This window comes from Rhinatrema bivittatum, chromosome 2 (assembly GCF_901001135.1).
Source record: "Rhinatrema bivittatum chromosome 2, aRhiBiv1.1, whole genome shotgun sequence".
Taxonomy (NCBI): domain Eukaryota; kingdom Metazoa; phylum Chordata; class Amphibia; order Gymnophiona; family Rhinatrematidae; genus Rhinatrema; species Rhinatrema bivittatum.
This window is the reverse complement of record NC_042616.1, coordinates 119758386-119784977: the sequence shown is the minus strand read 5'-3', so window position 1 is coordinate 119784977 and position 26592 is coordinate 119758386. Positions and strand designations below refer to the sequence as shown.

General features: G+C 44.0%; 1 protein-coding gene across 7 annotated transcripts in view; it reads right to left on the bottom strand.

Annotated features, from left to right (window-relative positions):
• The window catches only part of CUL2 (cullin 2), a 323154-nt gene extending 297066 nt beyond the window's left edge, over positions 1-26088 (bottom strand). Inside the window, exons 1-2 of one of the 7 annotated variants that reach the window (XM_029588576.1) lie at positions 25830-26022; positions 9383-9486 (exon numbers count right to left, since the gene is read on the bottom strand). The gene's annotated coding sequence lies outside the window, so the exon portion shown is untranslated. Of the gene's footprint in view, positions 1-9382; positions 9487-25594; positions 25798-25829; positions 26023-26060 lie in introns of those variants that run through there. The other 6 variants (XM_029588577.1, XM_029588575.1, XM_029588580.1 and 3 more) reach the window with 6 other exon arrangements.
• Between the last annotated feature and the right edge of the window lie 504 nt (positions 26089-26592).

Below are 26592 nucleotides of genomic sequence, written 5' to 3'. Positions count from 1 at the left end.
AGATAGCAGGATGAATTAGCCATGCTGTCTGGGAGTGCGTCGCGACCGGTCAGTAGGCGGAGTTTTCTCAGTTAGTACAGAGTTTTGAACTCTGTACGGCTGCACGGTGAGCTTCCCGCGCAATTGCCTTGTTACCTCAGTCTCTTTTTTCCCGCAAGTAGTCTGCACGCGGGGGTTTTCTCCTCCTCGTCTCTGAAGAGATTTTTTCACAATTTTTTCGATTCTCTTCATTTTTCTTCTGGGCAGTCAATGTGGTAAAATTATGTCCATTACAGATGGACATAATTACGGCTATATATGCCTGGGGCCGGAACACGACCAAGTCTCATGCCGAGACTGTGGTCGTATGTTCCCCCAGGCCCAAAGGCAACGCGCAGAAAAAATTGCGCGTTTAAAGATATCAACCACGCAGTCTTCACCGGGACAAAGAGACCAAAGAAGACACCAGCTAAGAGATCTGCTTCGCCAGAAGGTGCCTCAGCCAGGTCGGTCATACCACCAGGGCCAGTGAAGGGAGTTGAGGCTGCAACTCCTCTTCCACAAAAAGCCGCCCGCGAAAGGACTGCGACCAAAACTGCTGCCTATTAGAATTTTTCCTAAAAGAGGTAGCAGCCAACCGGGGAGCACGCTTCCTCCGACTCCCACAGTAACGAGACCAAGAAGAAAAGGAGCCCCTTGACCTGGGTCTATCTTCCGGAAGTCGTTGAACCTTATTCTCCCCAAGGGATTGAATCATATCTTCCAGGTCGTTGCCAAACAGCAACTTGCTCTTAAAAGGCAGAGAACCTAGCTGGGCCTTGGAAAAAATGTCCGCCAACCAGTTTCTCAGCCAATGGAACTGACGCGCCGAGACCGCGGAAACAATGGATCTGGCTGACGTCCTCAACAAATCATAAAGAGCATCTGCACTGTAAGCAATCACAGCCTCAAGCCGACCCGCCTGAAGAGCTTCATCTTCAGAGAGCGCTTCATTGGCCTGCTGCTGCTGAACCCAGCGAAGGCCGGCCCTCAAGAAAAAACTGCTGCACATCGCTGCTCGGACCCCCAGAGCCGAAACCTCAAAAATCTTCTTGAGCTGCAGTTCCAATTTCCGGTCCTGTAAATCCTTAAGGGCCGTGGAACCTGTAACTGGGATAGTGGTCTGTTTTGTAACTGCTGATACCACGGCATCAACTTTTGGAACCCTAAGAAGATCAAAGGCCTCCTCTGGTAAAGGATATAATCTATCCATTGCTTTAGAGACCTTCAATCCCAGATCCAGGGTGTCCCATTCTCAGAACAGCAGGTCCGTAGCAGAAAAATGGAAAGGAAAAGAAGTAGGAGGACCCCTCAGGCCCAACAACACCGGATCCGTAGCTCCTAACCTGGACTCTTCCTGCGTAGCCTCGATTCCTTATTCCCCTAATATGGTGGGAATGAGCGGCCCAAGTTCCTCTCTCCTGAAGAGATGTACCACCTTCGGATCATCTCCCTCAATACCATGAGACTCATGGACAGAACCCTTCTGCGGTTCCCCACCCCCCTCGGGGGCTGAGATGGGAGATCCCGATCATCCGTGTCTGTGGAATCAGAAGACATGCCCTGTGACACCCCTGACCGCAAGGGACGCTTTGACTTTGGGGGCCCCCCACGCTCCCATCAGTTCTAGGGCACTTTTTTGCCTTAGTAGGCACCTCCAAAATGGCAGATTTGCCCGCATCCTCTTACTAGCCCTCCTGGCCTTAAAGGCCTTGTGCAATAACAAAATAAAATCGGAGGAGGATTCATCTGTATCCCCCGCGGGGTCCGCTCCCTGATCAGTAGGGTCAGAAAACACCCCAGCATGCTGCCCCAATGGCGTTTTATTTGCTGGAGCCAGGCGCTGTGGAGATAGAGAGAGTGGGAGAATCTCCTCCCCCCTGCTACTCGTGCCACTGAAGTGCCAAGAGCCAAAATGGGGCCCGTTCCTGCGCTCAGCGTGAACGGGAGAGAAAATGGAGGCGGCAGGTCCCCGAACGCGTGAGAGGACGAAGTGACCGAAAGAACTACCCCCTCCCCCAGCCGTCGCAGAAGTTCCCTCGCCCTCGGGCAGACAGTCCGAGCAGAGGACGTCCCGGGAGAGCCGCACGCGCGGCAGGTCGACCGTCTCGGCATGCTGCTCAAACAAGCAATGCAGGAAACTTAAAATAAACAATGGTGCAAAAACCAACCCGTGGCAGCGAGGTAAGGGAGAGTATAATGACAGAAAAACAATGTCAGATCCTGGTCATCTGGAAACTTTCCTTCTAGATAAAGGTGGATAGGGTTATAGCAGCTTCCAAATTGGATAGTTAGTTTGGCAAAATATTATATCTCTCCTGAATTATCAGTTGGATATTTTCTTGAATATTGTTTAATGATTGTGCTTCCCATAATGTGGACTGTATTTGGTGATATTACATTTGTTTTTTCTTTTACTTATATAATAAGATTGCCTACTTTATGTTGATGTAATTCACAATATTCTTATTTCATTGGAAAATATTAAGAAATTTAATAAAGTATAAAGAAAAAAAAAAAGATAAACCAATGTCAACTGGCTCAGCAATGCTGTTACTATGTCGTCTTTTTTTTTTTATAAACCTGCCTCCTCTGGGTCTTGGTCCCCCCTGGGGCGAGTGATCCGGGCTCCCCGGTATCACCCCAGGTGCTGCTTTAAGATGGCGATAGGGTTCTCAACCCCCAGCCGCAGCTGCCTCAGATACCAGGGGGGGATAGTCCTCTCAGGACCTGGCAATCTCCTGGGAGGCTGAAGGATCTTCACCTTCTGAAAGTATTTTCTCTTCAGAATCCCCCCCACCCCTTTTTTTTTTTTTTAACAATCCTATCACTATCTGTCTATGACTAAACTAGCAATTCAAACTAAGTAAACCCATACAGACTGTGAGTTTTGCACCTCCACCATCTGCTGGATACAGAGAAATACTGACGGACCGTGGATGGTACCTCAGGGTATAGGGCAAGTCTGTCAAAACTTCTCTGTCTCCATCTGCTGGAGGGGAGGCAAAACCCAGGAGGTCTGGACTGATCTGGGTACATACAGGGAACTGCAATTTTGTTAAATCGAGGCGAGGTGTCCAAAAAGCTGTCTACGGTATCAGTGAGAGACCAGATTACCAAAACTTATCTTCTTATATACAGAGACGCCAACGTTGACAACTTTTCGCTAATGCTGCATCAGGGTAATCTATATAATTCAAGAGATATGTAAGGATTCAATCTTCAAACATCTTATGAATTTTTCACTTTTCTAAATTTCAAAACTACTCACGGTTTTTCTTGAGGTATCACATTTGTTTCTCAACAGGTTGGGCTCAAACAATTAACATGGCCGTGCCAACTTTTATAATGCACAAACATCTCAGTTTCAACTAATCATATCTCTTTGTAATCTACGTTTCCACGTTACCCACATTTCAAAAAACATCATCATGTAATGACAGCTGTCAAACATAGTTGTTTCTCCTATTTAGAAAAAACTTTTATCCAATTTGCCCAATTTCTTTTATATTTAAACAACTGTTTCATCCACAATCTTATTTCAAACTATTCCATTCAGTTTTGCTATTAAACCAACTGGTTCCTCTGCTCGCAACCTGAATATCCATTTTTGTTCCCTTGTCGATCTCTTTCCCTTCTATTTTGTGCAATGAAATCTATAACAAACCATTTCAGATCTTCTAACCGTTTTTTCTTTCAAACAATGTGATACAATTAGTGCACTTTCCCTTAAGTTTCGTAAACAATTTTTTAAGTTTCCCCAATGCGTTGTCTAAAAACTTTTTGTTTGTCCCATATAGATTTTTTTTAACATGGACATAAAATCACATACACCACATAGCAAGTCAATCAGGTTGTGAAATGCTGAAGTGCAGGGACATTATAAATGTAGACATTGCATGATTTGCGATCAGACTACAAATCAAAGAATATACTTGCCCTATTACTCAATATACCTATAAACTTCAGCATTTCACAGCCTGTTCGACTACTTATGTGGTGTATGTGATTTTATGCCCCTCAAAGATCGAGCAATGTGAATGACCAGGTATTTGAAGGAAAGCCCAACCCAAGCCAGCAGGAAAGGGCCAGCCTAGTTTTGATGCAGGGAAGGAGACAAGGGGAAGGCCAAAGACTTCGCAAAATTGATGAGAAACCCAGAAAAAGACCTGAACTGAGAAATGATAGTGATAACGGCCTCTAGGCAAATCAGCAGGATTGCCTAAATATAGCAACATATCATCCGCAAAAAGATTCAGTTTGACCTGTGACTTATGAAGCCTAATACCAGAAAAAAAAGGTAGACTCTGCAGTTTAATTGCGAGCAGCTCCAGAGTGAAGACAAATAACAGATGGGGGCAGCCCTGTCTCATTCCCCTGCCCAAGATCCGTTGACCAAGATCTGCGCTTGGGTGTGCCAATACAGTACTTTAACCCAGAACAGAAAGGAAGCCCCAAACTTAAACCCCTCTAAAATGTGGAAAAGATTCAGCCATTCCACTCTACTGAATGCCTTCTCAGCATCAAGGCTTACTAGAAGACCTTCTCGAGTCGAGCATTTGGAAAAAGTGTTACCAGCAAGGTTTTTAAAAGGTTAACACTGGAAAGCCTCCCCTTGATAAAACCAGTCTGCTCTGCAGCTACCACCCCCTGGATGATAGTACTGACCCGCCGTGCTAAGATAGCTGCTAAAAGTTTAATATCTTGGTTAAGAAGGGAAATAGGTCTGTAGGATGAGATAAGAGTGGTATCCTTTCCCAGTGAGGAGAAAAAATTATTGTAGTTAAATTTTGGCCCTTCTCAAATTCGCCCAGATTCCATGCAGCGTGAAACATGTCCTTCAGGGGAGTAAGAGTGAGGTCACCATATAATTTGTAAAATTCTGGCCCAAGGCCTTCCGGCCCAGATGTTGAGTTTCAATTTGCGGATAGCCCCACAGATTTCAGCTTCCTGGACAGGTAACAAAAGCAATGCCCGCCCTTGGTCATTCAGTTCCAGCAGATGCAATCCCCGAAAAAAGGATTGATAATCCCGGTCACTTCTAGGCCCAGCAGTATACAACAATTTGTAGTACCTGACAAAGGCATCAGATATAGAGGAGGTAGTAGTGAGATTCAGTGACTGATCTTGAATTCAAGTAATTGACCCTTTGGAACAGCCAGAGTTCACCGGCCAACCCAGTAGCTTGCCAGATTTACTACCCCATTTGTATAGTTTATATTTGAGAAAGAATATGTTCTGACGGACCCGGCTATCGATAAGAGAGTTAAGCTCTCTCCAGGCATCTTCAAGCTGGACCTTAGTAACCAGTCTAAGATCTCTCACATGGGCCCGACGCAAAGTCATAATTTTTTTAATCAGCGCTAGTATAGCAGAATTCCTGTCCCGCTTAGTGTGGGTATGATAGGCTAGGATATGGCCCCGCATGATCGCCTTGGCCGCATTCCAGAAGAGAATGGTGTTAATATTAGGGGTCAAGTTAAAGTCTACATATTCTTTCCATTTGTCTTGCAAATATGCAGCAAAACGCTTATCCTGGTAAAAATAAGGGGGCAAGGACCACCGGAATTGGCCCGAAGGTAGTGAAGTTAACTCAAGTATGATTCAAACTATGGCATGGTCTGAGAAAGGGACTTCCTGAATCTCACTAGCTATTATCTTATTAAAGAGTTTCAGAGATAAGAATGTAATCCAAACGGGCGTACACATTGTGGACACGAGAATAGAACGTAAACTCTCTGTTCTCTAAGTGCATCATGTGCCACGAATCAATTAGGCACAGTTCGTGGGATAAAAAACCCACCCCCAAGTCAGCTTTTTTTTTTTTTTTTTGGAGTTTTGGCTGATTTACAATCCGCTAAGGGATTAACTACTGCACTGAAATCGCCTCACGAAACCAAACTGTATCCATCCCATACCGTCAATTTACTAAGAATAGCAGAAAAGAAATTACGAGTGTATACACTGGAAGCATAAAGATTAACCAAAACCAACTTTATCCCTTGCAATATCCCCACTACAATAACAAATCGATCATTAGGATTAGAATAACATTTTTCCTTCTGAAATGATAGTGACTTATGAATCAATACTGCCACTCATCTTTGTCGAGATGAGAAAGATGAGAGAAAACAGTGACTGTCCCAATCACGTTGCAATTTATTGTGCTCGTCCTCATCCAAATGGGTTTCCTGAAGAAATGTCATGCAAGATCCACATTTTCATAAGTCAGTCAAGATCTTTTTCTTTTTGATCAGTGCATGGAGTCCAGACCTGCTGATATACTACAGCTACTTGGCCAGTTTGGGGTTTTTCCCCATTATGTTTGTTTATGGCCATGACTTTTTTCTTGTCCCCCTTTGTTATGGATTATGTTGAATTAACTATTTATTTCCATTTGCAATTATTGAAATTCTGCATTTTGATTTTTTGTAAAACTGTATTTGTATTTGCATTTTGAAAATTCTATAAAATATCAAATAAAAAACAGAGGCCGGTTTGTGTGCAATGATGAAATGATAAAGCAAGCAGGCTGGTATGATCTTATCCAAAATACAATGCAGAGCTGATCACCCATAGATGGTCAGATAATGCAGACTAACACAATTGGGTCTTAGCTAGACTCTTTGCTAGAGTGAATGATAAGATCAAGCTGTAAACATAGGCACACACCCTTATCTTGCAATAGGCATCCTAAACTTGACCTGTCAAAAGGAAGAATGAATGACATGCTATCAGAAGGCAGTGGAGATAATTAGTCTGGAAATCACAAAATAAGGGATCCTTTTTGTTATAATTATTAAATAATATGGACTTTCACTTCTTACAAATTTTTTACTGCTTATAAATTGTTTAATATCATATCATTTTATAAAACATCAAAAAATACACCCCTCTCCAACATTTAATCATATAACAGTCTGGACACTTGTTATATGTACATATTACTCTAGTATATTACCCATTAAATTATCCCCTAAAACTGTCTCATTCATTCACATTCATACAACACATCCCTGTGTGGGATACCTTAAAATACACTCCCTCCCCCAATTGCAATTTATTCTATATTATTGATATAGTCCTGTCCTGCCAGGACAGGACTATATCAGTAACTATCCTACATCATAGGACAACATCGAACAGTTCTGCTGATAAAACAAGAGTTGATTATATGGCACCATACTTTTGTAATTCAAATGTTGTTTCTTATCCCATTATATCCCATGGAGTTGAGTTGAATAAGCATTATAGAGAATGGGTAAGCATTGTTTTTGTTTCCTTCCTTAGTTTTCACTTGTGCTATTTGTCAAGGATGTTCCATGTACTTCCTCTACTTTACAGAGACAAAGAGCAGAGGAGAGACTTTGCAGGCCAGCCTAGTGGCTGAATGGCAAAATGCTGCACAGGACCTGGGTTCAATTCCTGGGCCAGGACTCTGCTCCCTGAATCAGCTGGGAATGCACTCACAGTCCCTGGGCTAGGGGCAGTCACAATGTGGCCAGACTCAGGGTCCATGATAGCCATATTCTGGAAGGACTTGCAGTCTACAGCCCCTTGTCAAAGACTTTCGCTGCAATGACCAAGCTGAGTTGGAAGGAGTGATATAAAAATAGTGGAAAACTTCCCAGATAGTTTTAAAGGAAGGTTTAGTGTTGTGACATGGGTCAGTTAGCTCTTGAGCCACTGTTAAGTTTGTGTAGCAGCTGACGTGCCATGGAACTAGATCTTATGCCTACCTAGCCACCTTCCCCTTGGGTTGAGCCCGCAGATTCTGGATGACAGTGATTTTGCAAGCCAGGTATGAAGGCAGTGTCAGTAGGCAAAGTCAGAGGTCAGGCGGAGGTTCAGATAGGCAGAGAGTAAAGCAAATCCAAGATCCAGACAGAGGTTGAGGTGGCCAGAGAACAAAACGAAGTGAAGGTCCAATCCGAGGTCAAGGCAAAATCAACATCCAACCCAAGGTCAAGGCAACAAGAGTCCAGTCAAAGAAAGAACAAAATGAGACAAACCAGCAGAAGGACTGGAACAAGGCAGGGCATAGAGACACAGGAGCAAGGGAACGCAGATAGGAACCAACCAGAACCAAGGAGGGACACGCAGGAACAGAAGCAGGACATTTACAGGAGCATGCAGGAACAGAACCAGAAATAAACAAAAACATACTGAAGCAATGAGCACTACAGAGGAGCAGGAGACCTGTTGCAAAGGCATCAGTTAGGGTATGTGCTTATGTTTACAGCTTGATCTTATCATTCGGGCTAGCAAAGAATTTGGCTGAGACCCAGGTGCGTTAGTCTGCATTGTCTGACCATCTATGGGTGATCAGCTCTGTATTGTATTTTGGATAAGATCATACCAGCCTGCTTGCTTTATCTTTTCATCATTGCTCACACAAACTGGCCTCTCGCAATTTTTTTTTATTTTTTTTTTTTTTTAAATCTCCAATCAGGTTGATTTCATCAAATGATGCCTCAGTGAGGTTTCCTGCTGCAGAGCAAGCACGCATGCACCTAGAGGGGCCATTGTTGCATTGAAGTGAAAAGTGTTCTAGTGTGGCATCCAGAGAGCGAGTGAGACTGGCCGTGGGGAGGGGGTCGCTGCCTCGGCCGGCCCAACATTACATTCATGGTACTGTAGCCCAGTAGAGGACAGTGCCAACTGAGTTAAAAGTATAAAGGAATAGGAAGTAAATGCCAAGCCCAAACATTTTTTTAAAAAGCAGCACTCTTGCATGTCTGAAAAAAGATAAAGCAGTAACATATTCCATGGCGTGAAGCCGGCTCAACCTCAAATGCTTTGTTATATTCTCATTAACCATCTAGTCAAGTTCTAGAGAATGGATTTTTGAAACACAAGATAACATTTAAAATATTTGCTCAACCCTTTCCTATCCAATCACTCACTACAGCCTTGTTTTTGGCCTCAAACTGGGGAAAACGACTACTCCACAAAGAGATGAGCACTATATGGAGAAGTGCACTTCTGCAGCGATATTACTGTATTATCATAAATGGTTTTCTAGAACATCCTCCCACAATTATGTTAAGAACAAGAGATCTTTTCATTTAAGAACACAACAGAAGATTCCAGAACCCTGGTGGATACAATACCCCTATCTGAAGCACTTCATCACAAATATGTGAAAAACAAGGATTGTGATTAGAGTAGGGGTAGATTAGAAACATATAATTAAAGTGAATTTCAGAGCAAGGTGCAGTCACACTTTGAAAATATATAATCTATTCTGAATCATACTAAATAAATATATGTACAAAAAAACAGATTAACAGTGTTGTAATTAGAAGATGCAGAAATATGTAATGAAATTGAGTTCAGACAATCAAAAGCTGTTAATGATCACCTGGATTTCTGAACACAGAACAAGGTCTTTGGGGGCTAAGTGCAATATTATCCATATGGACAGAGAAGTCTAGAAAAATCCTGGTAGCCAGGTCACTTGGACACCTAAAATTCAGAAAAGCAAAAAATAAAAAATATATATATAAAAAACTAAGAAAAAGCAAAATAAAGAAAAAAGCTAAACAAAATAAGCAAGATAACAACAGCAATACAAAAAGAGCTAAAAAGTGAGGGAAAAAATAAGAAAAAACATTCTCCCTGGCTCCTAAAATTTGAATAGTGCCTAAGCTTTCTGCAGGAAGATGAAGAAAAATACCCCTTTATTCACAAAACAATACGTTTTGTTTTTTTTATTTAACATGTTAAGACAAGACTGGGAAAACCCAGGGTACCCAGGTGCCTAAAATTTGGCATCCATACACCAGCTTGGGAAGAGCCACTACCACTAGTGGAGCTGGCTGAGCCCAGCAAGACCTCTTCTGGTAGTAATACTAGAGAGAAAATCAAGATTCCCCTAATACTTAGACAACATCACAGATATAGGAATCATATATTGTTTCACATATTTTTAAACATTTTCATATCAATTATTTCAAATGCATCAACTCATGATTCCAGAGTAAATATAAAATATTTATTAAATTTCAGTGTACAAATTTTTTTAAATATTGTTATACATTTAACATAATACACTGTATTTCAACATTACACATATCACAATAAATAGTTGCTCATAGACATTATACAAACACTATAATCATAATCATGTATTTCACTACTGGACATATCCAACTGCGAACATATATTTTGTACTAAAACATATCAAATACCTTTATAAATCCCAAATCCCACAATCATACACATACTCTCACCAACCATATCACATTCACTACATACTCATTCATATAAAATTCACCTCATAAAATAAATCCATATATAATCCCCTTGCTGAATTTTTTTAAGATGTTATGATCTATTTACTATTGTATCCCTTCATTTATTCTTACAATCCCTTATTTTTCAAATGTATAGTTTACCCTTTTTTTTGAATTACTGTGACTCTATTTTGTCTTTTTCCTTCTTCATTAAATGGTCCCCTCTTCAATCTTCATATGCATCCCAACAAGGTGCCTTGATTCGCCCAAATGGGCTTCCTCAGGGGTATTCCTTAAATCACTTAAATCATTCCTTAAATCACTTAATCACTTAATTAGTCTACCAATCAACATATACTTCCAAATTATATTGGGGGGAGGGTATTTGGAAGTATGTGTTGATTGGTAGACTAATTAATATATATATTTTAGGAGTCCTTATGTGGAATTAGGGGCTGTCCCTTGAAGAATAAGAGTGATTTAAGGAATACCCCTGAGGAAGCCCATTTGGGCGAAACAAGGCACCTTGTTGGGACGCATATTTATTTATTTATTTATTATTTTTATATACCGACATTCATCTCAATTGAGATATCACACTGGTTTACATTCAGGTACTGTAGGAATGTCTCTATCCCCAGAGGGCTTACAATCTAAGTTTTTGTACCTGAGGCAATGTAGGGTAAAGTGACTTGCCCAAGGTCACAAGGAGCAACAGCAGGACTTGAACCTTGGTCTCCTGGTTCATAGTCCACTGCTTTAACCACTAGGCTATTCCTCCTCCCTGCTGTCGTGGGATCTGTCAATCAGGTCCAAGAGGCAGAGCTACCAAAGTGATGTCAGAGCTTTACTCTGAGGCTGCGCGTGGTTTCCAGCGCTCGGATCGACTCTCCTCAGTCTGTGATAAAGCAAGATATGATGGTCGACTGTGCAGGGAGGTGGGTGGGTCAGCATGGCTAATTCATCCTGCTATCTACGGAAACACCGTTTACGGTAAGCAAACTTGCTTTTTCCCCATCGATAGCAGGCTGAATTAGCCATGCTGTCGTGGGAGTCCGAAGCTCCCCAACATGCTGCATGGTATTATTTTAGTTAGTATCTTACGTGCAGCGTGTTACCTATTATGTGCCAGACGACCTCTCCTGTGGTTCCTTTAATGAATGCAATAATGCTCGTCCCAATTTGGCATCATCCACTATCTGCTGGTCCAAGCAGTAATGTGAGGTGAATGTATGAATAGATGCCCATGTGGCGGCTTTGCATATGTCTAGTGGTGGAACATATTTCAAATGAGCCAGAGAAGCTGCTACTGCTCTAGTTTGATGAGCCGTAGGACGAGACGGTAAGTCGATCTGCCTTTTGTTATAGCAGAAAAGTATGCATTGAGTAATCCAACTAGAAATAGTTCGTTTAACTACTGGTTGTCCCGGGGCATTTGGATTGAAAGAGACAAATAGTTGTGAGACTCTGTCAGGGGATTGGGTTTGTTGTTTAGACTGCAAGAAGGCATTGGCTTACTATAATGTGTGTAGAAGTTTCTCCCATTCATTCCGATGCGGTTTCAGACAGAATGTAGGTAATTCAATAGATTCGTTGAGATGAAACTGAGAGATCACCTTTGGTAGAAAGGTAGGATGGGTTCGAAGGAGCACTTTATCATGGTGAAACTGGAGATATGAAGCATAATGTACTAAGTGTTGTAACTCACTAACTCGGTGAGCTGAGGTGACCGCAACTAGGAAAACCACTTTTCAAGTGAGGTATTTGGGATGTGCCGCGTCCATTGGTTCGAATGGAGCCAGCATCAACTGTTCCAGTACCAGATTGAGGTTCCATGGCACGGGGGGTTTTGTTACTGGAGGTCAAAGGTAAGACCTCTGAGGAATCATAGAAACATAGAAATGACTGCAGAAGAAGACCAAACGGCCCATCCAGTCTGCCCAGCAAGTTTTGCACTTTTTTTTTCCCTCATACTTATGTTACTCTTGGCTCTTAGTAACCTTTTGGTTCTATTTCCCTTCCACCCCCACCATTAAGGTAGAGAGCAGTGTTGGAGCTGCATCTAAGTGAACTATCTAGCTTAATTAGTTAGGGGTAGTAACTGCCACAATGAGCAAGCTACACCCATGCTTATTTGTTTACCCAGACTATGTAATTCAGTCCTTGTTGGTTGTTGTCTGTATATAGATCCACATTTCTTCATTCCCCCTGCCGTTGAAGCAGAGAGTTATGCTGGATATGCATTGAAAGTGAAACCATTGAATCGTGAAACCATTGGATGATGTGAGATCGGATGTCCTTCATGTAGACAGTGAAAGGCAGCTATAGCACTCAGGTGGACTCGAACAGAAGCTGTGGCCAGGCCAGCTACATGCAATGTGTGTAGGTACGCAAGAAGAATATCCGGGGGGATTGTGAGTGGATCTGACCCATTTGACATGCACCACGTCTCATACCGTTTCCATTTGAATTGGTAACTGCGTCTTGTGGACGGTTGACGTGGCCACGCGGACGCTATTAGAATTAGTTGTGCCTCGTCCTGCATGCATTTTTGCAATGTCTTGGTGATAAGAGGAATGGGAGGAAAAGAGTACATGAAGGTTTCCGTCCATGGAATGAGAAAGGCATCCTGGGAGATCCTGTACTGGCTCGGCCAGACCGAGCAGGTCGTTTCCTGTTGGCCTCTGTTGTGAAGAGGTCTATTGTCGATGTTCCCCACCTGCGGAATATGTCCTCTACTATGACTGGGTTGAGAGACCATTCATGAGGGTGAAACACTCTGCTCAATCAGTCGGCCCTGGTGTTGGAGATTCCCGGTAAGTAAGTTGCTTGTAACTGAATTGAGTGTTTGCCTGCCCATGACAAAATGGTTAGGGCTTCCTTGCAGAGGATCCATGAGCCCGATCCGCCTTGTTTGTTGATGTAAAACATGGCAACTTGATTGTCCGTGCAGACCATCACTCAATGACCTTGAAGGTGAGATACGAAGGCCTGTAGGGCGTAGCGTATCGCTCGAAGTTCTAATAGGTTGATATGATAGGATTGTTCCCGTCGAGACCACAGACCTTGAGTCTGCAGGTGATCTAGGTGCGCCCCCATCCCTTGCGGGAGGCATCCGTGGTGAGAACGGCATTGTGAGGTAACAGTAAGAATGGAGCACCCTTGCTGAGTGTCCTCATGCGAAGCCACCAGTTGAGTTCATTGCACATGGCTCTGGGGAGAGACACCTTCCTAGTCAATGGATGGGAATGTTGGTGCCATTGACGTTTGAGATCCCATTGAATGTGGCACATGTGTAGTCTTGTTGAAGTGACCGCTGCCATGTGGCCCAGCACTGTGAGAATTTGCTGCGCCGAAGGAGTTGGGGGTATGTCGTAAACTGCGGAAAAGCTGACGCATCATGTTCCTTCTGTCGCATGGTAGGAACACTGTGTTGTATCATGTCCAACAGGGCTCCTATGAACTGAAGCCGTTGAGTCAGCAACAGATGGGATTTCTCGTAGTTGACGATAAGGCCCAACTAGCCGAGATGGAAGATTGTGTCCTTTAAGTTCTTCTGCAGCGTCTGAGGGTCTGACGCTATCAGGAGCCAATCGTCCAGATACGGAAAAATTATTATTCCCAGTTGACAGAGGAACACCACCACCATCGCCATGCACTTGGTGAATACCCTGGGTGCCACCGAGATGCCGAAGGGCAGCACCTTATATTGGAAGTGCTGGCCCTGAACTTGAAAGGATAAGTATTGCCAGGAGGAAGGATGCATTGGAATATGAGTGTAGGCATCCTTGAGATCCAAAGAACACATCCACGCCTTGGGAGGAATCAGGGGTAGGATGGATTTGAGGGATATCATCTTGAATTTTTCCCTGATTATGAATTTGTTGAGGTCCCTGAGATCCAAAATTGGACGGAGTCCTCCAGATTTCTTTGTGATGAGGAAATATGGGGAGTAGAACCCTGTGTCATGGTTGGATGGAAGGATTCGACAGATTGCCTGTTGATGAAGTAAGGTCGACACTTTCTTCTGCAACCGCACGAGGTCGGATCTGGGCCCCTTGAATGTTAGATGGGGCAGGGGTGGTAAACTCAGGAAGGGAATTCGGTACCCGGAACGGACAATATCCAGTATTCATTGATCTGATGTGATCGCTTCCCACTGTGGAAGGTGACCTGTTATGCCTCCTGCTAAAACTGTTGGTGATTGTGGCAGAGCGAAGTCTAAAAAGATGGATTTGACTTCTGTGCGGTAGGTGGTGGTTGTGTTGTTGGACGCTGGGGGCATTGACGGCCTCTGCGATTTTGAGGGGCTTGTGGTTGCTGCCATGGTGGAGGCTGATATGGCGGCATTCTATAAGAAGTGAATGGACGGTATGGACGTCATTGGAAAGACTATTTTTTGTTTGGGGTATAGTAGCCTCTCGAGGGTGGATAGGACTGAGCGGCTGTGAGAGATTGTACAGTTACTGATTGTTCCTTTAGATGTGCAATCATCTCCTGGAACTGTGGCCCAAAGATGTTGTCACCTTTACAGGGCAGGTTGGCCAGTTTATCATGGACGTCCGGTCGGATAGAGCTAGCGCGGAGCCAAGCTATTCTGCGCGCTGCTATAGTTCCCGCCAAAATCATGGAAGAGGCTTCAAAACCTTCGTATACGATGCGGAGTAGATGTCAGATAGCTTCTTCTACATCCTGTAAGATGACGGGATCCGCTGTAGTGATAGGTTGTGATGCCAAACCCTGCTTGAGGAGGGACCCCGTGGGGCAATTTAACTTTTAATAATCCTGTGAGGAAAATTCCTGTCAGGAATCTCTTCAGAGCACCTAAACCGCGAGGCTACTGCTGCGCGGAAAAAAGAAGACTGAAGGGGTTAGTGCCATGCTGGGCATGCCCAGTAGGGGCCATTCAAAGTTCTGGTGCATCTTTTTTTCAATTTTTTTTGTCTTTTTTACCTCAGATGTGCCTCCTTTTCATTTTTAAACTTCTATGTTTCTTCCTCTTTTGTTTTATCTTTCTCCATGTTTTTCTTAGTTTTTAACCCTTGTTAACAATTTCCTTGTTATAAATGTTCAATGTATTAGACAAAGGAAACATTTTTCCTGCATCTTCTGTTTTAATGTAAACCGGTATGATTTGTATATTATACAAGAATGTCGGTATATACAAATTAAAAATAAATAAATAAATATACATACATAGTCATAAAGGTACTGGATAGTGTAAAACTGATGATGACCTATCCGGGCATTTAACATGTATGCTTGAATTGTTCTTTTTGCAAAGTAGTCTAAAGATTTCAAGTCCCGCCCCGGTGGGGTAGAGAAATGAATCTTCGATTTTTTAGCTCGCGACATAGCAGATTCTACCACCACCGAGGCGTGAGGTAGTTAAGTCGGCGAGTACTAGGACGACTTTTGCATTTTAAACTTCAGGTCCGTTTTCCGGGAGACTGCCGGCAGTGTGGCAGGTGACTCCCACGAATGCTCAAGAACTGAATCGAGAACCTTATGTGGTGGTAGAGCTGTAGGTTCCACTGGTAGGTCAAAGATCTTTAGCAGTCCTAGGGTGTCCGCCCTAGGATCCGGTATATTCTGTATGTCCAGGTTGAGAGCTTTCCCCATCTTTTCCAGGAATTTGGGATAAGTAAGGTCCTCGGGCGGAGAGTACGGCTCAGTCGGTTGTTCCTCCAGCTCTGAGGGATATCCCGTCGACATGTCCGGAGTGGTGGTATGACCCGTCGGTGATTCTGGATGAGAAGGCAAATCCCGTGGTGGTGGTAATGTGGTTGGAGGGGGCACCTCCACTGGCGTCGGCGTGGCATGAATAAGCGAGGCCGGTGCCGAGCACTGTGGAGAGGATGGTGCTGTGCTAGGTGAACTAATGTTCACCTAGCACAGCTAGCACACCAACACCGACATTACGGCTCTGGACCCACAGATCTCTCAAACTAGAGATTTAGGAATTATACTAGACAATCATCTGAATCTAAAGAAATCAATTAATAATATCACCAAGGACTGTTTCTATAAGCTTCAAGTTTTAAAAAGAATCAAACCCCTTTTCCACTTCCAGGACTTTAGAACCATCCTTCAATCCACGTTATTTTCGAAAACAGACTACTGCAATGCCTTACTCCTGGGACTCCCCATTTCAGCCACAAAACCTATACAAATGCTCCAGAATGCAGCAGCTAGAATCCTAATCAATACCAACCGCCGTGCTCACATTACCCCCATCCTTCGAAACCTGCATTGGCTGCCAATAAAATATAGAATTCTATATAAAGTTCTCACAATAATCCACAAATCTATTCACCAACAGCTCACACTAGACCTTCAGAACCCTCTCAAACACCGCTCGTCCGAAAGACCCATCAGAGAAGCCTATAAAGGGACCCTTCAAGTCCCACCTTCAAAATACACCCGTCTAAAAACCACCAAAGAACGTTCCTTCTCCACAGCAGGCCCTGTCCTCTGGAACAGACTTCCAACTGACCTAAGACTGGAACCTTGCCTTCATACCTTTCGAAGACAACTGAAGACGTGGCTTTTCCTCCAAGCCTTCCCCTAGTCAAAATGACACTTCGGACTCAGCTTAAGGAATGAGATAATTTCTTATCTCATAACCAGTTATATATTATTTATTTGTTGCTAATTTCCGCTCTACCTTTCTTCCTGGCTACTTTAGCCCCCAAGTTCTATGCCCTTGTTTTATGTAACTTTGCTTGATTCAGCCTTCTTGTTTTTTGGTTACTCTTGTTTTTTTCCCCTAAGTTCCATGTAAACCGGCCTGATGTGAATTCTATTCGTGAAGTCCGGTATAGAAATATATATTAAATAAATAAATAAACTAATCTGTAATTTGTAGGTAGCCTGCATGACCTCAAAGAACCCCGCTAGAGCCAACGAGAGATTAGAGAACGCCTCTTGAGTGGGTGGAGGCATGACTGGGCGAGATGTTGCGCCTTGGCGCGGTAACGCCGCTAAACGAATATCTGAGTCCGGTGGAGGCGCAGCCACCTTACGAACCAGTGGTGAAGCTAATGTCTTCCGTTTCTTTGCAAGCGGCTCTTGTAAACTATGTCCATGAAAGCGTGCTTTGGAGACAGAGGACAGGTCCGAGTAGACCCTGAGGGACGAAGAAGACAAAGAGAAGACAAAGAGAGAGAGTGTGGAGTGTGTGCCTGTCCGAGATCCTCACTGGAGTCCGCGGAGAAGTCCACCGGGGAGCCTTGTGGTACCTGGGCAATAAGATGTCCCTTCCCCTCGCACTTTTTCAGCCCCCGAAGGAGTTTGTGATCTAGATATGGAAGAGGACATGTCCGATGCTGTCCCCTGCGTCGTACTCTTTGTGGAAGATAGAGCAGATGTCCTATGCTTGCATTGATGCGTCGGCTCGAATGGATGTGTCGATTGCGTCGGTGTAGGACGTGTCGAGCGGTGCGTCGGCATCGACTCCCAGTGAGACTCTGCCTACGTCAGTGGACGCGGAGGTATCGTGTGCGTCGTCTGCATCGCGTCGATTGAGGCGACCGACGTAGGACGCACCTTTGACTTGTGCGTCGTTGGCCTGCGAGCTCCATGCTCAATTAATGGCCGTGTCATCGACGCAGGCGACTCTGTCCGGCCCCTCACTCGGTCCCGAGTGTGGTCTCGGCCTCTGGATGGTGCCAGGCGCGCATCCCCTCTGGCAGCCCGGGATGTGGACGGTTCAACCGAGGCTGCTCGATGCTGATGGGGCGGCAAGCTGGAAGACGGCCCCGGCAACGACCGTGCTTCAGACGGTGGGACATAAGAGCCCATGCGGCCTAGTTTTAAGGGCTCCATTTACTCAGTCCGTTGTCGACGCGCCCGCAGGGACATCTTACCGCAGTGGGAACAAGTTGCCATCGGGTAGTCTGGGCCCAGACACCTGTACCACTTGTGGTGGTCATCGGTTCAGGACATCACCTTGCTGCAAGCACAAGGTTTGAAGCCCGGTCGAGGGTCCTTCTTTTCTTTCCTCGCTGTTCTTTCCTTCTTTTTTTTTTGAAAAACTGAGGATGTCTGGCGTTCAGCGTGCGATCCCGCGCGCGGATCAAACAGACTGAGGAGAGTCGATCCGAGCGCAGGAAACCACGCGCAGCCTCAGAGCAAAGCTCTGACATCACTTTGGTAGCTTCGCCTCCCAGACCTGATTGACAAATCCCACGACAGCATAGCTAATTCAGCCTGCTATCAACGGGAAAAATAGTCACAGTAATTCAAAAAAAGGGTAAACTATACTTTTGAAAAATAAGGGATTGCAGAGAATAAATGAAGGGATACAATAGTAAATAATAAATTGATCATAACATCTTAAAAAATTCAGCAAGGGGACTATATATGGGTTTATTTTATGAGGTGAATTTTATATGAATAAGTATGTAATGAATGTGATATGGTTGGTGAGAGTATGTGTATGATTGTTGGGGTTGGGATTTATAAGGTATTGGATAAGTTTTAGTACAAAATATGTTCACAGTTGGATATGTCCAGTAGTGAAATACATGATTATAGTGTTTGTATAATGTCTATGAGCAACTATTTATTGTGATATGTGTAATGTTGAAATACAGTGTGAGTATTATGTTAAACATATAACAATATTAAAAATAATTTGTACACTGAAATTTCATAAATATTTCATATATACTCTGGTATCATGAGTTGATGCATTTGAAATAATTGATATGAAAATGTTTAAAAATATGTGAAACAATATATGATTCCTATATCTGTGATGTGGAGCCCAGCAAGAGCCACCATAGTACTGGCCTGCCCACTGCCAAAGGACCTAGGAAGAGTTGCCACGGCAGTGGATAGACCCACGAAAAGCTGCTGCATGCCCACTGCCAGCTGAGCCAGGAAGAGCTGCAGCAACCAGGAATTGTCCATTGCTAGCTGGGCTGCATAAGTTTAGTTCAGTTTAGCCTGAGTTGCAGTAAGAATATTTTGCCTTTTCCAAATATGCTTAAGATAGATTACATTAAAATTTCAACAGCAATAAATTTCACAATAAAAACAAAAACATCAATGAAACAAATAATAAATATAGAAGTAAACACTGACAGACTGAATACCAAGCATGAAAAGTCGTGCTTCCAAACTGGGCGCACATTTTTTGATGCGCGCACATCCCCCTTTCCTGGGTGCCCGATGCAGCACGCAAATAAGCTGCTGGCCTAAAAAGGACATGTTAAGGATAAATTGTGCTTTCCTAGCATTGGGCGCCCAGGAAATGTGGCTGTGCGCCAGTTAGGAAAACAAACGCTCAATTAACGAGCATCTGTTTTCCTAACCCGAGCACAGCCACGAGTTAGGAAAACAGACACTCGTAAATTGAGCGCCCATTTTCCTTATCTGACAGCTGTCGAGATTTTTTTTTTAATGCTGCTTCCTGTGGTTATGAGAGGAAAGCAGCATTTTTTGCTTTTTTGTGGCGGCTTGGAGGGCATGAAGATGTAACACCAGCTCCAGGCTAGCGTTAGGTTTTGCATGTTAAAACATGCGCGTCGGGCGCACAGTGATTTTTTTGTATCGGGGGTAATAGTTAAGAGCCTCATCTAAATGGCATTTACGTGTGATGAGCGCTATTAGCTATGCAGGTTAGGAAACGGATGCTAGTTAATTGCGCGTCCATTTTCCTAACCGGCACACAGCCAAATCTCCTGGTCACCCAATGCCATGGACGCGCTAGGGACACACAATTTATCCCTAACATGTCCCTTTTAGGCCAACAGCTTATTTGCATACTGCATTGGGCGCCCAGGAAAGGTGGATGTGTGCGAGTTGAAAAAACGTGTGTCCATTTGGGAAGCATGATTTTTCACATTTGCAATTCAGCCTGTCAGTGTTTACTTCTATTTTGGATGCGCTTATCCCATTATCGCATGGGGAGTTATTGTAGCATGTCCAAACCGCATGTCCAACCACGCTGCAAGCTGTGCGCTAGGCGAGCGCACTGTTTTGCATCGGCCTGTGAGTTTCCTTAAAACTGATAAGCATAGAAGCAGAAAGGTTGAAGAGCGGCAGTAGAAGAACAGGGGAAATAGGGGAGTTGGTGGAAAGGGAGAATGACTGGAGGAAGGGAATATAGCTGGAAGGGTGGAAAGAGAGTGCCTAGAAGGAGAGGTTTCTGGTTTCTTTATTTACAATCCACTTAATTTCTTAACCCGTTTACATAAAGGACATATATAAATATACTAAAGCAACTCTTCAAGCCATAAAAAATCCAAAGAAATATTCTAAGACAAAATATCCGAACAGCTAAAATACATCACATAATATCAGAAGCTACTAAATCTATTTGTTAAAATATGCTTCCTGAACGAGGAAGGTTTTTAACTGAGTTTTAAAAGTTTTTAAACATGTAACAGACCTTAATGTATATGATAAATTATTCAGTAAGAATGCACAGCAACCAAAAAAGCGCACTGCCAGGTAACCAACAAATGAGCTCTCAAATGCTAGGTATTTCCAATAAAGCTTTTTGGGATGAGCCCACAGCTCTGCTTGGATCGTATCTTTTTAAAGCGCATCACGTCTGGTAGTGAATGCCGAGCGAGTAATTTATGTGTTCTTACTGCAACTTTAATTTTTATTCTTGAATGCCCAGGGAGTCAGTGTAGGTCAGTCAAGACAGGTGAAATATATCCTCGAATTGACTTGTCCCGAGATCAAGCGAGCAGCAGCGTTCTGCAAGAGCTGTATAGCATTAATTATCACATTCGGTAAACCTAAATATAGAGCATTGCAAAAGAAAACAAAATATAAATACAGGAGGACAAGAAGAAAAAAAGCAGACAAAACCTAATAATGCAAAAAAAAAAAAAAAAAAAATGTATTGAGCCAAAGAAAAAGAAAAATATTTTCACCTGGCTCCTGAATTCTAAACGTTTTCCAGCCCTTGTTAAGAATCCACCTGGAGATATTCATATCTGCCAGGATTCTGAAATCCTGTGATGTCAGGGATTCTAGAATTCCTCCAGAACTCACTCACCATCTCTCCTCTTCCCTCACCCACCAAATAATGGGTTTTTAGGAATATGGTAGGATACGACAGGAGTACATGGTGAGTGGACACCCTTCCCCTCTATGCAGCCCTCTCTCACTCGCATCCACCACATCCTGCTGACGTCCTCTCCTCCAGCACCGGTCTCACATCCCCCCTCTTCTCACTCTGCTGCTCTACACACCCGCTGCAGCCCTCTGATCTCCCAAACCCCGACTTGCTGAGAAAAATGCACTCCAGATCAACAAGCCAATGCTGGTAAGGGAATGGAATGATATTCCTCTGCATGTAGTTCAAAAACCTAACACACTGGCCGAGATTCTTAGGGAATCTTCATTATTTCTTTTCACTTTTTGCAGCCTTGGCCTCTCTTCTCAGGCTGAAAGTTTCCAATTCTCCTCACCACTCCAGCGATTTTTTGGTCCCAGGCCTCCAATGCTTATTCCCTACCCTAGAGGCTGCTGTTACTGCTCCAGGCAACCACTGCTCTCCTTTTGGCCCTAGATTCTTTGCCCAATAGCAGGTGCCAGGTTGCAAATTCAAGTTGCCTAGGGTGAATTTCCTAATGGAGGGGTGGGCAAACTATGGCCCACAAAAAAATAAATCCAGCTCATCATCAGCTTTCTTCCACCAGCAGGAAGAGGAAGTCTGCCTCATGGCACATTGAATTATGTGCTGGAAGGGTTCCCACCCCCGCCAGCAGGAAGAGGACCCATCCTGTATCACAGCACATTTAGCAATACACTGGCGGGGTTTCCCCACTCCCCAGCAAGAAGACCGACACCACGGCATGGCTCAGTGGCGAGGTTCCCACCCCTCACCAGCAAGAATAGGCCCTTCAGTGTGGTGGGCCCAAAGCTGACATGCCAGCGGATTTCCAGCACCCAGATGGCAGGAAAAAGATGACGAGAACCCCAGCAGGAAGGGTGAGTCACATGGTGGGTTGGGACTAGAAGGGAAAGGAATGAGGGTGGGGAGTTCCTGAAAGAGGACAGAAAGGAAGGGAGGGAATAAGTGGGTGTTTGTGACTGAGAAGGAAGGGAGGAAGGAAAGGAGGAAAAGCAACTGAGGGAAGGTGAGTGGAAAGGAGGGAGAGTGACAGAGTGCAGGGAGTGAAAGCTGAATGACAGAAGGAAAGAGGGGATTGAATGGGAGGGTGAGTGAAAGGGAATGGGGTGGGAGGAAGTGGAAGAGGGAACGAGGAAAGAAGGTTGGATTTGTGAGTGCATGTATATGTATATGAGAGAGACAAGAGGCAGTGTGTGTTCTCCCCACCTCTCTTCCACTAATCCAATCTCAAGGTGACTGGAAATCAAAAGTTCATAGGTATGGAGAAAGGGAAATTGTTATCCTTATTAGTTTTAAATTACTGGGTGTTTGATATCGCTACAGTTTGAAATATTTAACTGATTTTTATGGAAACATTCGAGGGGGTTTTTTCCCTTATTCTTAATTATTATATGTTCTATTCTTCATCTGTTTTGAGATTTTTTTATTGGTATGCTTTACTCACTGTTATGATTGATGATTTATATTTCTTGATTTTGTTATGAGGAATGGTGATATTTCTGGTTTTTGCATTATTGCACTGCATATGAGTCTGGCTTTTAGTGATTTCCAATTCAGTTTTTTTGTCTGCACCTTTCTATTTATACTTTATAGCCTTTGTATCCTTATTTGGTGAGGGTCTGTCTGTGTTCTGCATTTGTGACCGAGGTGAGGGAGTCTGCTAGCCAAGAAAACATCTTGTACCTCTTGGGTTGAAGGTTTTGCTGATTTCTTTTAGAGGCTGGGATCAATGATTGAAGGGGATCCTAAGGTACTAAAAATGAAAATGCCTGCAGCAAGTGCTGGGGGTTTGGTTGTCATGTCATGTCAAAGAGCTCCACCCCCGCCCTTCGTTGCAGTCAATATCTTGTAATGTGGCCCCAACACAAAAAGGTTTGCCCACCTCATGCCTAATGGTTAGAGCAGCGGCTTCTTGAAACCAAGTTTCAAATCCCACTGCTACTCCTTGTACTGGGCTGGTCAATTTACCCTCCATTACTTCAGGGCCAAACTTACACGCTGATGCAGTAATCTGCACACTAAGAACCTGTGCACTTGATTTCAGCACAGTTTTTACATACAGATTACAATTTTTTTAACTCCCCGATGCAGTAAGATAATACTATGCTAATGCATCTGGAGTTTAAATAAAGCATGTTGTGCATTTGGCATAGGAGGGAAAGGGCCAAAAAGAGAAGGGGGGCCATTATGGCTGACAGGAGACAGAATTTATCCAGCTAAGTAGCAATAAACCACAGCCAAATAAACAAATAAGTACTGACTTATTTGCGTACCAAAAAGGGAATATTGATTAGCATCCTCCCATGGAAATCCCACACAAATGAGGAAATTAAGTAGTACTCCCCAATGCAGAGAGGTGCATTGGCTCAACTAGGATTTTCTTAATGCTGGAAACTTAATTCCAGGTCCGAGACTGTTTCCAGCCCTACTGCAATGGCACTTAAAACCCCCAAAAAAGACAAAAGAAGTCAGGAACGTATCTAGCTAAGTCTTAAGCACGATGTATGCTGGTTTAAAGATTATAATTCATACTGTTCTGAAGACTGGTGTGGTCCTACTCTGTCCCTCCCGATGCAGCAATTATGAAACAGCCGATGTCGGGGAACCAATGGTGCTGTAAATGGACTTTAACCTGTTTAATGTTGAAAGGTTCTGACTGTCTGTCTGCTTGATTGATTACAAATAAATGAACTCTCTTCTTTATTAAGAACATTCATGTTTGCGAATGAGTGCAAGTGATTTAACACATCTCCTGCTTTGTAATCAGCTCATGGAAGTAAGGTGTATTTTTTATACCAACTTTAAAACAAAGGAACTGTTAAAAATGTAAGTGACAGAACTTCAGAATTACAAGGACCTGATAACTTGATGAATGATCTTAATATTGCAAGCTTTTGCAGCAATCCTTCTATAAAGCAGAAGCTCAACTCCACTAAATAATTGGTGTTGCAAGATATCAGAAAACATCTTTGCCTCAAAGAGGATGCAGAATTTGGTGACAGGAAGGAACAATCAGAATAAATACCACCAATATTTGTAAATAACAATGAATCCCTCAAGAAAGATTATGCAAAGATTGATCAAGCTACATTTTAACAGCTAAAAATGGATGAACACCAAGGGCCAAATTTGCTAAGATGTATTCCTACAGAGAAGTGGAGAAAAGGCTTAGTAAACCAGACCAAGTGTCTTAATATTTCTGAAAGGCAGCAAAACAAGACACCTTTTAATAACTTAACTATTAAACAAACTCAGTATAAGAGACAGTTTCGCAGTAGGTTTTGAAAAAAGAAGAAAGGAAGAGGGGCTTCAATAAAGAAAACACCGAAGTACCTTGGAAACAGCTTACAACAAATGAAAATATGTGGAGTTTGACTTCTTTTATTCAGATTGGCAAGGACTTAAAATGAGCTGGTCGTTTCAGCCCATGTTCTAAAGCCACTGCAAAAGCACTCACATCACTTCCTGACACCCTATCAAATCCCACAGATCTATGAAAACAAAAGTCAGTTTTTTAAAAACTTCAAATGGAATACCTTCTTATTGGACTAACTTTAAATACCTTTCCTCTCTAGTTTTCAGAGGCTAATAATCCATCGCATCAACCAAAATGAAGGGAGTATAGATCGCAAACGCTAATAAAGAAACATATTGCCTTAATCCAATAAAAAAGGTATCACACTGTAATCTTTGGTTCCCTTTAATTCTGCCCATCCAGGTGTATTAACATTGCAACCAAACGACATCATCCTCGGAGTCCGTGAGCTAAGCTGCACTGATGTGTGCCCCGGACCCGAGGTAAAGTGTCTCTGCGCCCAATACATCCTCCTCCAACCAGACACAGACAGACAGACAGACAGACGGACGGACGGACATAGTCCAAGCAATATAGTTTCACTTTCGCTTGTAACCGAACGCGCCAGAGCTCCGATGCCGGACACGCGCGAATCTGCCCTCCCCCCCCGCCCCGGTGCCGTCCCAGGTTGCCTCCCGAAAAGAAATAGCAAGGAGAAAGCACAGCGCGGTTCAAAAATTCCAAGTGCGCCCTGCAGCCCCTCAGCGAGAGCCGCCGGCGGCGGCGGCGGCGGCAACAGCCCCCCCCCCCTGCTCCCTTCACGGCCTGAGGCGCTCGCAGCCCCGAACCTGTCACCTTCCTCCCCGCGCCGGCCCAGGAGCAGAGATCGGGGAGATTAGGCGCAGTGGCAGACAGGGAGGGCAGCAGCGGAAAGCGCGTTACCTGCTGCTGGTGGAGAGAGTGAGGGGCGCCCCGGCCCGCAGAAAGTTCCTCGGCCGCCCGTCACCGCCGCTGCTGCTGCCGCTGCCGCCGCCTCCTCACAGTGCGGCCATGGTTGGAAGGCGCCACTCCCCGCCCCGGCCACAGGGGTGCGAGGGGACACGCTGCTGCAGTGCTCCCCCCCTACCCCACAGCGGCGTCCTTCCGGCCCCGAGCTCGTGCCACGGCACCTCCTTACCTGTGCGGGTGAAAGGAGGCATGGCGACCCCCCGCCTGCGCCTGAAGGAATCGGGGCTCTCGCTGCTTCCCCCCCCTCTTTTCCTCACAAACTAGAATCAACTATGGAAGCCTCGTGGAGTCAAAGTTCCCCAGGCAGACTCAGTAACGCCAAGCGCCATCTATGGAGTAACGGAACTTCAGTTTTGCTCCATCGAACCCCCCTCCCATCCTTTCCAGTCCGCTCGCTTACTCTCTGCCCCTTCCCATCTGGCTTTTGGCTCCTCTTGTCTGCACTCAGGCTTCTCCCTCCTCCTACAACATTCCGCATCCTCAGTGAGAGCCCTGAGAGCTCATCTTGCTGGTGGTTGAAGAGGATCCGTAGGTATTGCTTTGGGAAATTTTAAAACTTAAAAAGTTTTGGTGAGAGGTAAATTATTAGGGTATATTCTTAGTGTGTTTGTGTATTTGTTATAAAAAAGCAAGACAAAAGATAGGAAAAAGCTTAGTCTTTCCCTCCTTTGATTTACAGGAAAGAGACACTGTCACATTAAAAATCATACTTTTATCTAAAACACAAGATTGCTACAGCCCTTATTAAGAATTTAATTATCACGTTTCTGTCACTACCAGATTAATAGTGAATATACAAATCATTTAAAGGACTCTTATTTACACATTCCTACTCCCTTAGGGGCCGATGCTATAATGTTCGCGGAAAGCGGGCTCTGACTTTTCAGCGCCCGCAAGGGCAATAGATAAATTAGGGGGTCACGCTAACGCGA